The 13,944-nt window shown below is 43.2% G+C and overlaps 1 protein-coding gene across 1 annotated transcript in view; it reads right to left on the minus strand.

Annotated features, from left to right (window-relative positions):
- The window catches only part of FAM222A (family with sequence similarity 222 member A), a 113,914-nt gene extending 110,398 nt beyond the window's left edge, over positions 1–3,516 (minus strand). The window contains exon 1 of the mRNA XM_077295733.1: positions 2,708–3,516. The gene's annotated coding sequence lies outside the window, so the exon portion shown is untranslated. The remainder of the gene's footprint in view (positions 1–2,707) is intronic.
- Positions 3,517–13,944: the final 10,428 nt, after the last annotated feature.

Genomic DNA, 13,944 nt, shown 5'->3' on the forward strand with positions numbered 1-13,944 from the left:
AGCATTAATATACACCTCTGGCTACAATGTATATAGAAATATTCCGGTTCTGGAGAACATCATCCCTATACAAGTATATCACACACAGGGATTCTCTTCTGGAAGAATTGAATTTTAGGATTCGATATTTCCCGTTTCCATCCTAGCACCAAGGTATCAGTAGGGAAACGCAACGCTCAGGTCAACATCCAGATAATGAATTCACTTATATGGAAAGATTCATCCATTAAAACTTATTGACCTTCTGAGAATGGACAGATTAAACACACCTAAAGCATTATGTGAACCCAAAACTGACCTTTATACCCTGCCATGGAAAATAGGGACATTAACTACAAACTGTAGCTTCTCACTGTCGATCATGAAAGGCAGAGTCATTCAGAGTTGAGGGTCTCGGTGAGCTACACCTCATGTCTCTCCCTAAGGGTAGAAAGTTTTTTGTTTTTTTAACATAGAAACAAAAATGATTCATAATAGGAATATATGCCATATAAGACTATATAGCCTTACCTCCGTTATAATTAGCTAAAAATATAAATATAGTCATAGTCTGGCCATCAGCCAGTCATCAACATTTATGTAACCCGACCTGTCAAAATGCCATAATTTACGATTTCCACTAATAACACGTAAACTGAAAAAAGTGCATGCTAGGACTTTTGCCGCAGCTGGAGAATGACATTACTTACACACAATTCTTCTCGCACTCCATTTGCCTATTTCCTTTGATGTGCAAGGACTACCTGGAGACCATTCAGACCAAGGTCAAGGCCACCACAGTAATAAATCCATTCCATTTGTTTCATAGATTCACAGGTTTCTAAAGAATATTCTCACCCATAAACTAACTTCCTAGCCTCATGGCAGGAAACTGCAGACCTTTTTTTTACTACTCAACAGGTGGGAAGGGCATTGAAGTTCACAGTCCATCCCTTTATCCAATCACTGCACATGTTAGGGATGAAGAACAGAATGTCATGTGCAGGATGATGACCCATTGCCATCCACCAGGGATTAGCAATGGTGTGTCATGGATAAACCTGACATGGCACGGATGGACCTAAAATGTAATTTTTTTGTGTGTGTAAATTACTTAAATTCCATTATTTTACTCCCCTTACTATAAATTACACATTGTTAAACTGAAAGACAGGATGAAAAGGCACAAAATATATTGATATTATCTAATACAAACTAATTAATCCTTTTCACTAGGGGCCAAAATGTAAGAAAAAAAACAAACACTTTATTTCCCTGAAATAATAAGAACAGTGGAAATAAGGTAAATATTTGCCGATGAAGAGGAAAAATAAAAAGGTATTAAATATTAAAATTATATATATATATATATATATATATATATATATATATATATATATATATATAACATTAATGCTAAATGCAAAATACTAAAGTAAAATAGTAATGTATGATTATGTCCTGAAGAGGATTATTTATACGGGTGCAAGAATAACATCAAATGATTACCATCAGCCCTGAAACACAAAACCAACCAGAGGAAGAAAAACACAACATAGAAATCCTGTTTTATACACAACTATGTGATCAAATCAGCACAAGGGTCATATATTCAGACAGTACTTAAATTGACATTATTCTGTCCTTGACCCTCAAGGAACAGGGTAAACACTATAATCCCCATTACTTCTGAACTGAACGCCTTTTTTATTCCCATCATATTTATCCGACTTGTTTGACCCTATATTTATAGACATAGTTTGCATAGGAGAACAATTCAAATGCAGGCATAAAACTAAACAATGCAAGATCAATTGTCATCTAAGGCTAGACATTCCTCCTTCCTCATACTCAAAGATACAGTCTCAATGTGTCTTGTGAGATGGAAACTGAGTCATCTCAACTTTCCAGAAGAAGGACATTAAATGGCTTCAAGCCACTACTGAGAAGTTGACAGGCACACAATGATATACAACACCATTGCCTTTGCTTGCAAATATTTACATTTTGTTCTATAGAATGAGGGTTCAGCAAAGATTACAGCAAATCCCTAGCACTAAATCCTATGGGACAAAAGGCCTAATGACCTACCCCCTTCTTTGCCACTCTATTCGGCCCTAGTATAAAGGATCCAGGTTTTTAAGAGAATATAAAGTGCGACAAGTCTAGGAAATGGTCTTTTTTTTCTATTTTACAAACACACGTCCATATATATGTATTTAGTGTAAATATTACAATAATAAAGCTACAATAATTGAAGATCACAGACTAGGAAGCACTGGAATAAAGTGCATATCCCTGGCATCAGCAGGTTCTTACAATCACAGTATTAAAATATCAATAAAGGATCAGTCTGATTGTTAGTTTGTTCACTGTAAGTGATATTTGTATTTTGATGTAACCCGTCTCATGCACAGCACCATGGAATTAATGGTGCTTTATAAAAAATATTATTATTATTATTATTATTATTATTATTAATAATAATTAAAATATTCCCAGAATTATTATTAAACACAAGACATTGTAGCGATACGTATCAATAATAAAACCAAATCTAAATACAGGAGTTCAGAATAAAAAATAAGATGTTTCCAATAATTCTACACAGATGGATAACGATTAAGATAAAGTAACTAGTTGAAACCAGCATTCATAAGAAGAAGATAGCTGGGAGGAAAAGCCACCATCTGCTCTATTCTAATATTCTAAATGGGGAAATATTTACCATAAATCTCCTTTTTTTTCCTGCTTTCCTGCCTTTGATCCAGGAAAAAGAAAAAATAAAGTCTTTGCAGGACTCTTAAAACTCAATCCAAGCCATAAGGTCTGGAGAAATATTCCTTAGAGATCCCGGGGGTGAGAGCCTTGGGATGGGAAGGAGCATCCAGGGAGCCGGTCGTGTCTCTAGGAAGCATCAATTGTCTGAGGGGTCGTGTAGTGTTCCTGCATCGCCTCGTCCCATTAATCCGAGGGGCAGATACACCAGAAAGAAGGAGCAGGAGCTTGTAGGTTCCAGGGCAGAGCCTCGGTGCCTTATTAATCGGGATGTCTTCTCTCCTCAGCAGTGAGAATCCAATCTCTTTCCCAGCCTCGGGGGCAGCACTTTCAGATCACGGTGACAGCAGAAAATCAGGAAAACAAGACAAAAATGAATGGAAATATTAACAGGAAAGAAAGGGAAATGTCTTTGTTATCAGGGTTCTTGTAAACTCCAGGCTGAGGACAGAAGTGATCGGCGGAGACGGAGGAGGTGGGAGCCACCGCGGCTGCTGCAGATAATAAATATTACCGGGAGAAGTGCAGACCGTGCCGCGACCCAGAGCTGCAGACGAACAGTGTCCTCTGCTGGGCGCTACATCCCCTCGCGGACGGCTGGCAGCCGCTCCTATCCTTGCCGGGGTTCAGCGGCAGGTTCCCCACCGAGCACAGCGCCGACCGTGCAGAGAGTGATGGATGAGCCGGAGGGATGTGCGCCCATGCAGCGGCGGCTCAGCCACAGGGACCTCTCTGCTGCTCTGCACGTCGGGAACTGACAGGGAAGCAGAACGGTGCTTCTGTCTCTGCGCCGATCGCCACGCCCCCGGCACGCCTACACGGGAGTAGCGGCCAATAGGCGATGAGTACAGGCAGTGGGCGGGTCAGCGGTGGGCGGAGAGGTGGGAAGCTTTTCAGCACTGGGAACTCTCAATCTTGTTTGATGCTGCTGTAAGTACTGTACAACAAATGCTGTGTAATATGTCCGGTGTACACACATATATACGGTCTATACACCGTGTACACACACATATACGGTCTATACACAGTGTACACACACATATACGGTATATACACAGTGTGCACACACATATACGGTATATACACCGTGTACACACACATATACGGTATATACACAGTGTACACACACATATACGGTATATACACAGTGTGCACACACATATACGGTATATACACCGTGTACACACACATATACGGTCTATACACCGTGTACACACACATATACGGTATATACACAGTGTGCACACACATATATACGGTATATACACCGTGTACACACACATATACGGTATATACACAGTGTACACACACATATTCGGTATATACACGGTGTACACACACATATTCGGTATATACACAGTGTACACACACATATTCGGTATATACACCGTGTACACACACATATACGGTATATACACCGTGTACACACACATATACGGTATATACACCGTGTACACACACATATACGGTATATACACCGTGTACACACACATATTCGGTATATACACCGTGTACACACACATATACGGTATATACACCGTGTACACACACATATACGGTATATACACAGTGTACACACACATATTCGGTATATACACGGTGTACACACACATATTCGGTATATACACCGTGTACACACACATATACGGTATATACACCGTGTACACACACATATACGGTATATACACCGTGTACACACACATATACGGTATATACACAGTGTACACACACATATTCGGTATATACACGGTGTACACACACATATTCGGTATATACACGGTGTACACACACATATTCGGTATATACACGGTGTACACACACATATTCGGTATATACACAGTGTACACACACATATTCGGTATATACACCGTGTACACACACATATACGGTATATACACCGTGTACACACACATATACGGTATATACACCGTGTACACACACATATACGGTATATACACCGTGTACACACACATATACGGTATATACACAGTGTACACACACATATTCGGTATATACACCGTGTACACACACATATACGGTATATACACCGTGTACACACACATATACGGTATATACACAGTGTACACACACATATACGGTATATACACAGTGTACACACACATATTCGGTATATACACGGTGTACACACACATATTCGGTATATACACGGTGTACACACACATATTCGGTATATACACCGTGTACACACACATATACGGTATATACACCGTGTACACACACATATACGGTATATACACCGTGTACACACACATATACGGTATATACACCGTGTACACACACATATACGGTATATACACAGTGTACACACACATATTCGGTATATACACGGTGTACACACACATATTCGGTATATACACGGTGTACACACACATATTCGGTATATACACGGTGTACACACACATATTCGGTATATACACAGTGTACACACACATATTCGGTATATACACCGTGTACACACACATATACGGTATATACACCGTGTACACACATATACGGTATATACACCGTGTACACACACATATACGGTATATACACAGTGTACACACACATATTCGGTATATACACGGTGTACACACACATATACGGTATATACACAGTGTACACACACATATACGGTATATACACCGTGTACACACATATACGGTATATACACAGTGTACACACACATATACGGTATATACACCGTGTACACACACATATACGGTATATACACGGTGTACACACACATATACGGTATATACACAGTGTACACACACATATTCGGTATATACACCGTGTACACACACATATACGGTATATACACCGTGTACACACACATATACGGTATATACACCGTGTACACACACATATTCGGTATATACACCGTGTACACACATATACGGTATATACACAGTGTGCACACACACATATATACGGTATATACACCGTGTACACACACATATTCGGTATATACACAGTGTGCACACACATACAGTGGGGCAAAAAAGTATTTAGTCAGTCAGCAATAGTGCAAGTTCCACCACTTAAAAAGATGAGAGGCGTCTGTAATTTACATCATAGGTAGACCTCAACTATGGGAGACAAACTGAGAAAAAAAAATCCAGAAAATCACATTGTCTGTTTTTTTATCATTTTATTTGCATATTATGGTGGAAAATAAGTATTTGGTCAGAAACAAACAATCAAGATTTCTGGCTCTCACAGACCTGTAACTTCTTCTTTAAGAGTCTCCTCTTTCCTCCACTCATTACCTGTAGTAATGGCACCTGTTTAAACTTGTTATCAGTATAAAAAGACACCTGTGCACACCCTCAAACAGTCTGACTCCAAACTCCACTATGGTGAAGACCAAAGAGCTGTCAAAGGACACCAGAAACAAAATTGTAGCCCTGCACCAGGCTGGGAAGACTGAATCAGCAATAGCCAACCAGCTTGGAGTGAAGAAATCAACAGTGGGAGCAATAATTAGAAAATGGAAGACATACAAGACCACTGATAATCTCCCTCGATCTGGGGCTCCACGCAAAATCCCACCCCGTGGGGTCAGAATGATCACAAGAACGGTAAGCAAAAATCCCAGAACCATGCGGGGGGACCTAGTGAATGAACTGCAGAGAGCTGGGACCAATGTAACAAGGCCTACCATAAGTAACACACTACGCCACCATGGACTCAGATCCTGCAGTGCCAGACGTATCCCACTGCTTAAGCCAGTACATGTCCGGGCCCGTCTGAAGTTTGCTAGAGAGCATTTGGATGATCCAGAGGAGTTTTGGGAGAATGTCTTATGGTCTGATGAAACCAAACTGGAACTGTTTGGTAGAAACACAACTTGTCGTGTTTGGAGGAAAAAGAATACTGAGTTGCATCCATCAAACACCATACCTACTGTAAAGCATGGTGGTGGAAACATCATGCTTTGGGGCTGTTTCTCTGCAAAGGGGCCAGGACGACTGATCCCGGTACATGAAAGAATGAATGGGGCCATGTATCGTGAGATTTTGAGTGCAAACCTCCTTCCATCAGCAAGGGCATTGAAGATGAAACGTGGCTGGGTCTTTCAACATGACAATGATCCAAAGCAGACCGCCAGGGCAACGAAGGAGTGGCTTCGTAAGAAGCATTTCAAGGTCCTGGAGTGGCCTAGCCAGTCTCCAGATCTCAACCCTATAGAAAACCTTTGGAGGGAGTTGAAAGTCCGTGTTGCCAAGCGAAAAGCCAAAAACATCACTGCTCTAGAGGAGATCTGCATGGAGGAATGGGCCAACATACCAACAACAGTGTGTGGCAACCTTGTGAAGACTTACAGAAAACGTTTGACCTCTGTCATTGCCAACAAAGGATAGATTACAAAGTATTGAGATGAAATTTTGTTTCTGACCAAATACTTATTTTCCACCATAATATGCAAATAAAATGATAAAAAAACAGACAATGTGATTTTCTGGATTTTTTTTTCTCAGTTTGTCTCCCATAGTTGAGGTCTACCTATGATGTAAATTACAGACGCCTCTCATCTTTTTAAGTGGTGGAACTTGCACTATTGCTGACTGACTAAATACTTTTTTGCCCCACTGTATATATACGGTATATACACTGTGTACACACATATATACGGTATATACACCGTGTACACACATATTCGGTATATACACCGTGTACACACACATATACGGTATATACACCGTGTACACACACATATTCGGTATATACACCGTGTACACACACGTATTCGGTATATACACAGTGTGCACACACACATATATACGGTATATACACCGTGTACACACACATATTCGGTATATACACAGTGTGCACACACACATATATACAGTATATACACCGTGTACACACATATATACGGTATATTCACCGTGTACACATACATATTCGGTATATACACCGTGTACACACATATATACGGTATATACACCGTGTACACACATATATACGGTATATACACCGTGTACACACATATATACGGTATATACACCGTGTACACACTTATATACGGTATATACACCGTGTACACACACATATTCGGTATATACACCGTGTACACACACATATTCGGTATATACACAGTGTGAACACACACATATATACGGTATATACACCGTGTACACACACATATTCGGTATATACACCGTGTACACACACATATTCGGTATATACACCGTGTACACACATATATACGGTATATACACCGTGTACACACATATATACGGTATATACACCGTGTACACACACATATTCGGTATATACACAGTGTGCACACATATATACGGTATATACACCGTGTACACACACATATTCGGTATATACACAGTGTGCACACACACATATATACGGTATATACACCGTGTACACACACATATTCGGTATATACACAGTGTGCACACACACATATATACGGTATATACACCGTGTACACACACATATACGGTATATACACCGTGTACACACACATATACGGTATATACACCGTGTACACACACATATTCGGTATATACACAGTGTGCACACACATATATACGGTATATACACCGTGTACACACACATATTCAGTATATACACAGTGTGCACACACATATACGGTATATGCACCGTGTGCACACATATATATGGTATATACACCGTGTACACACATATATACGGTATATACACCGTGTACACACACATATTCGGTATATACACCGTGTACACACACATATACGGTATATACACCGTGTACACACACATATACAGTATATACACCGTGTACACACACATATACGGTATATACACCGTGTACACACATATTCGGTATATACACAGTGTGCACACACATATATACGGTATATACACCGTGTACACACACATATTCGGTATATACACTGTGCACACACATATATACGGTATATACACTGTGTACACACATATACGGTATATACACAGTGTACACACACATATACGGTATATGCACCGTGTACACACACATATATACGGTATATACACCGTGTACACACACATACGGTATATACACAGTGTACTCACATATACAGTATATACACCTTGTACACACACATATACGGTATATACACAGTATATACACCGTGTACACACACATATACGGTATATACAGTGTACTCGCTTATATATGGTATATACACCATGTACACACATATACGGTATATATGGATCACCCCCACGTTAAGGGCAATGGGGTACTCGGTACCGGGTCCTTCGGTTCAGGGGATGTCACGGTGGCCTGACCCGGTCCGTGGCCCTTTGAGGGACGTCCAATGAAAAGGAAAGTTTGTATGATGCTCGTGACGCCACCTGTGGTATTCGGTCAGGGTGACCGACGCTGCTTAGGGGTCCGCTGGGGTGATGTTATGGCAGCTAGATGGTATACCTTCCCACAGGTCAAGTATGTCCCCAGGGCTTCCCAGAGTGTAGATGGTGGATGGTGTGAGGTGCAGTGAAGAACGAGGACACAAGGTTGCAGTCTCTTTACCTTTACTGAAGGCTTCAGTGTCCACAGTCCTGGGCACCGGATTACGGGGTAGGCAGAGTCCGGCCGGTCTGAAGGCAATTCCAGAGTCTCCTTATCCAGGTGGAATGCAATAGCCTTCCTATGCGCACAGTAACACAGTAGGTCCCTATTTGCTTAAGCTCCAATGAAGTCCTTGTCATGATATGTACTTTTGCCCTGTCCTGTATTTGAATAATATGCCATTTGATGTATGTAACTGTTCTCTGGTTTCTATTAGCTGTAATTTATGTATTTTCTTGTGCTGGGAGTTCACCTGTAACAATATTTCTCCTTCCCCCAATACTTGCAGCCCTAAGCTATAATGTAATTAAGCTTTGTCATCATCACCAGTGAAGGAATAGCCATTCTTCCTCACAGCAGGTGGCTAGTCAAATGTACATACTACATAGACTAAGTGGAGCCGACCAGTCTAGAATCTTCTGATGGACCCAACCATTGAATAGAAGGTGTGACCCCTACCCCCTTCATGGGCGGATCCCAGGAGCTCAGACAATCCATTCTTATTTTGAGATCAGATGTGAGTTGATCCTTGAAGGAGAAGGAGTGGGGATTCTTAGCTGAGGCAAGACCCCACGTCCATCTGGGACTGCGGAAGCGAACGGGGCGAGACTTGAGCTGAGGACATATCTCGTCGTTCGTGAGATTGTTTTGGGATCCCTTGGACTCGTGTGGACTATTGCTTTGTTAGCTGGCAAAAAAAAAAACCTATGCATGCAAGGTATTGGTCGATATTATGGCCACAATATTTAAGCTGCCAACCCGCATCAAGGGTCCTTCCATTTTGGCAGTCCTAATCTAAAAAAAACACCATAAGAGGAAAGACCTCCACTATTCCAAACAAACAAACAAAAAAAAAACAGTATACAGGCAGAGATGCTTACCTGTTCAAGGCCTCCAACAATTGCACTAACCAAGGTGCAGGGGACCCAAGTTAAGATGGCAAATACACAGGTGCAATAATACCGATGTAATGTAAGGACCCTTGACGCGGGTTGGCAGCTTAAATATTGTGGCCATAATATCGACCAATACCTTGCATACATTGTTATGTTTTTGGTGCACTGTATATTTTTCCAGGGTGCGGCTGGGCCCTAGATGGCTCTGTACACTGTGGCCTCTGTTCACATAGGATGCATTATGGTGAGCCCGCTACATGGCGTCATTAATAGGCTTTGAGCCATATACTTTGCATTCCTGTGTGAACACGCCACATACAGACTACTTGTTTGCACAGGTGCACCCAGAGGTGTATCTAGCCTTTCCTGCACCCGGGGCAAAAGATCAGTTCGGCGCCCCCCCTCCCCTCCCCCATTTGAACATTAAGTCTATGGGGGCATAGATCTGGACAGTATGGGGGCACAGATCTGGACAGTATGGGGGCACAGATCTGGACAGTATAGGGGGCACAGTGTCATGATATGTACTTTTGCCCTGTCCTGCATTTGAATAATATGCCATTTGATGTATGTAACTGTTCTCTGGTTTCTATTAGCTGTAATTTATGTATTGTATTTTCTTGTGCTGGGAGTCACCTGTAACAATGTCTCCTTCCCCCAATACTTGCAGCCCTAAGCTATAATGTAATTAAGCTTTGTAAACAACACTAGTGAAGGAATAGCCATTCTTCCTCTCAGCAGGTGGCTAGTCAAATGTACATACATCATAGACTAAGTGGAGCCGACCAGAATAGAATCTTCTGGTGGACTCAGCCATTGAATAGAAGGTGTGACCCCTACCCCCTTCATGGGCGGATCCCAGGAGCTCAGACAATCCATTCTTATTTTTTGAGATCAGATGTGAGTTGATGCTGGAAGGAGAAGGAGTGGGGATTCTTAGCTGAGGCAAGACCCCACGTCCATCGGTGACTGCGGAAGTGAACGGGACGAGACTTGAGTTGAGGACATATCTCGTCATTTGTGGGATTGTTTTGTGATCCCTTGGACTCGTGTGGACTATTGTTTTGTTAGCTGGCACAAGGATTATCGGGAGGTGCCCCCAAACCTGTTCCGTTGGACAAATTGTGGACTCTGTAGATCTACCTGCATGTGTTGTTCCAGCGTTCTTGATAATAAATCTGTGGAATCATCCCTTGGCCTGTTGTCCCTTCTTGCTCTGCCATACACCCCGTCACACACAGATCTGGACAGTATGGGGGCACAAATCTGGACAGTATGGGGGCACAAATCTGGACAGTATGGGGGCACAAATCTGAACAGTTTGGGGGCACAGATCAGGACAGTATGGGGGGCACAAATCTGGACATTATGGGGGCACAAAGCACAAATCTGGACATTATGGCCCATACTGTCCAGATTTGTGCCCCCATACTTTCCAGATTTGTGCCCCCATACTATCCAGATTTGCGCCCCCATACTGTCCAGATTTGTGCCCCCTATGGGGGCACAGATCTGGACAGTATGGGGGCACAGATCTGGATAGTATGGGGGCACAAATCTGGACATATGGGGGCACAAATCTGGACAGTATGGGGGCACAAATCTGGATATTATGGCCTATACTGTCCAGATTTGTGCCCCCATAATGTCCAGATCTGTGCCCCCATCACAGTCGTCAGACTCATTCTCACAACAGTGAGTGAGTGAGTCTGACAGTCTCGTCACATACCCAGTTTACAACTTGCCCCTGCCCTGGCCGCTGCTGAGCGCTCCCTCCCCCTCCTCCTACAGTGTGAGTGACTACTACACACGAGCACACTCACTGCATGACGACACCTGAACCCCGAACGAACGAACCGAGTCTCGGTCACCGGCGCTGCGGTGCAACGAACGACCAACGAAGCAGCCTGCCTGTGTGATGTGTCACACGCTCAGACTGTGACGTCGGTCAGCCGCAGCCGCTGCTGGCGCTTCCCTGATGCGGAAGTGGCCCAGCAGTCAGTGCCTGAGCCTCTCAGCGGGTGTGCAGCCGGCCAGGCGCTTAAGACTGAGAAGGAAGGGGCTCCTTCCTTGAAGCAAGCGAACCTCCAGCGGCCGGCGGGTACTGTCTGACTCACTGTACTAGCGCTGCGCAGCAGGCAGCACGCACAGGCACACATGACACATTGCACGGGATTATCTCACTGCGGGGGGCGGGCCGCGGGCGGCAGAATGTGCCGGGCGCCGATGAGGAGCCTGGCTTTTGACAGCTGCAATGCCGCATCACATCATCAATTCAGGCGGCCCCGCTGGCGCCCCCTGTCAGCTGCGCCCGGGGCAAATGCCCCGCCTGCCCCCCTGGATACGCCACTGGGTGCACCAAACGGCCAATTCCTGATTGTAGGGTGGCTGCATTATCGGTATTATTGCACCTGTGTATTTGACATCTTAACTTGGGTCCCCTGCACCTTGGTTAGTGCAATTGTTGGAGGCCTTGAACAGGTAAGCATCTCTGCCTGTATACTAGTTGTTTTTTTTTGTTTGTTTAGAATAGTGGAGGTCTTTCCTCTTATGGTGTTTTTTTAGATTAGGACTGCCAAAATGTAAGGACCCTTGACCCGGGTTGGCAGCTTAAATATTGTGGCCATAATATTGACCAATACCTTGCATACATTGTTATGTTTTTGGTGCACTGTATATTTTTCCAGGGTGCGGCTGGGCTCTAGATGGCTCTGTACACTGTGGCCTCTGTTCACATAGGATGCATTATGGTGAGCCCGCTACATGGCGTCATTAATAGGCTTTGAGCCATATACTTTGCATTCCTGTGTGAACACGCCACATACAGACTACTTGTTTGCACAGGTGCACCAAGCGGCCAATTCCTGATTGTAGGGTGGCTGCATTATCGGTATTATTGCACCTGTGTATTTGCCATCTTAACTTGGGTCCCCTGCACCTTGGTTAGTGCAATTGTTGGAGGCCTTGAACAGGTAAGCATCTCTGCCTGTATACTGTTTTTTTTTGTTTGTTTAGAATAGTGGAGGTCTTTCCTCTTATGGTGTTTTTTTTAGATTAGGATTGCCAAAATGTAAGGACCCTTGACGCGGGTTGGCAGCTTAAATATTGTGGCCATAATATCGACCAATACCTTGCATACATTGTTATGTTTTTGGTGCACTGTATATTTTTACAGGGTGCGGCTGGGCCCTAGATGGCTCTGTACACTGTGGCCTCTGTTCACATAGGATGCATTATGGTGAGCCCGCTACATGGCATCATTAATAGGCTTTGAGCCATATACTTTGCATTCCTGTGTGAACACGCCACATACAGACTACTTGTTTGCACAGGTGCACCAAGTGGCCAATTCCTGATTGTAAGGTGGCTGCATTATCGGTATTATTGCACCTGTGTATTTGCCATCTTAACTTGGGTCCCCTGCACCTTGGTTAGTGCAATTGTTGGAGGCCTTGAACAGGTAAGCATCTCTGCCTGTATACTGTTTTTTTTGTTTGTTTGTTTAGAATAGTGGAGGTCTTTCCTCTTATGGTGTTTTGTTAGCTGGCACAAGGATTATCGGGAGGTGCCCCCGAACCTGTTCCGTTGGACTAATTGTGGACTCTGTAGATCTACCTACATGTGTTGTTCCAGCGTTCTTGATAATAAATCTGTGGAATCATCCCTTGGCCTGTTGTCTCTTCTTGCTCTGCCGTACACCCCGTCACAAACTGGTTGGCAGCAGAGGGATCA

This window comes from Ranitomeya variabilis, chromosome 1, assembly GCF_051348905.1.
Source record: "Ranitomeya variabilis isolate aRanVar5 chromosome 1, aRanVar5.hap1, whole genome shotgun sequence".
In the NCBI taxonomy this organism is placed as follows: domain Eukaryota; kingdom Metazoa; phylum Chordata; class Amphibia; order Anura; family Dendrobatidae; genus Ranitomeya; species Ranitomeya variabilis.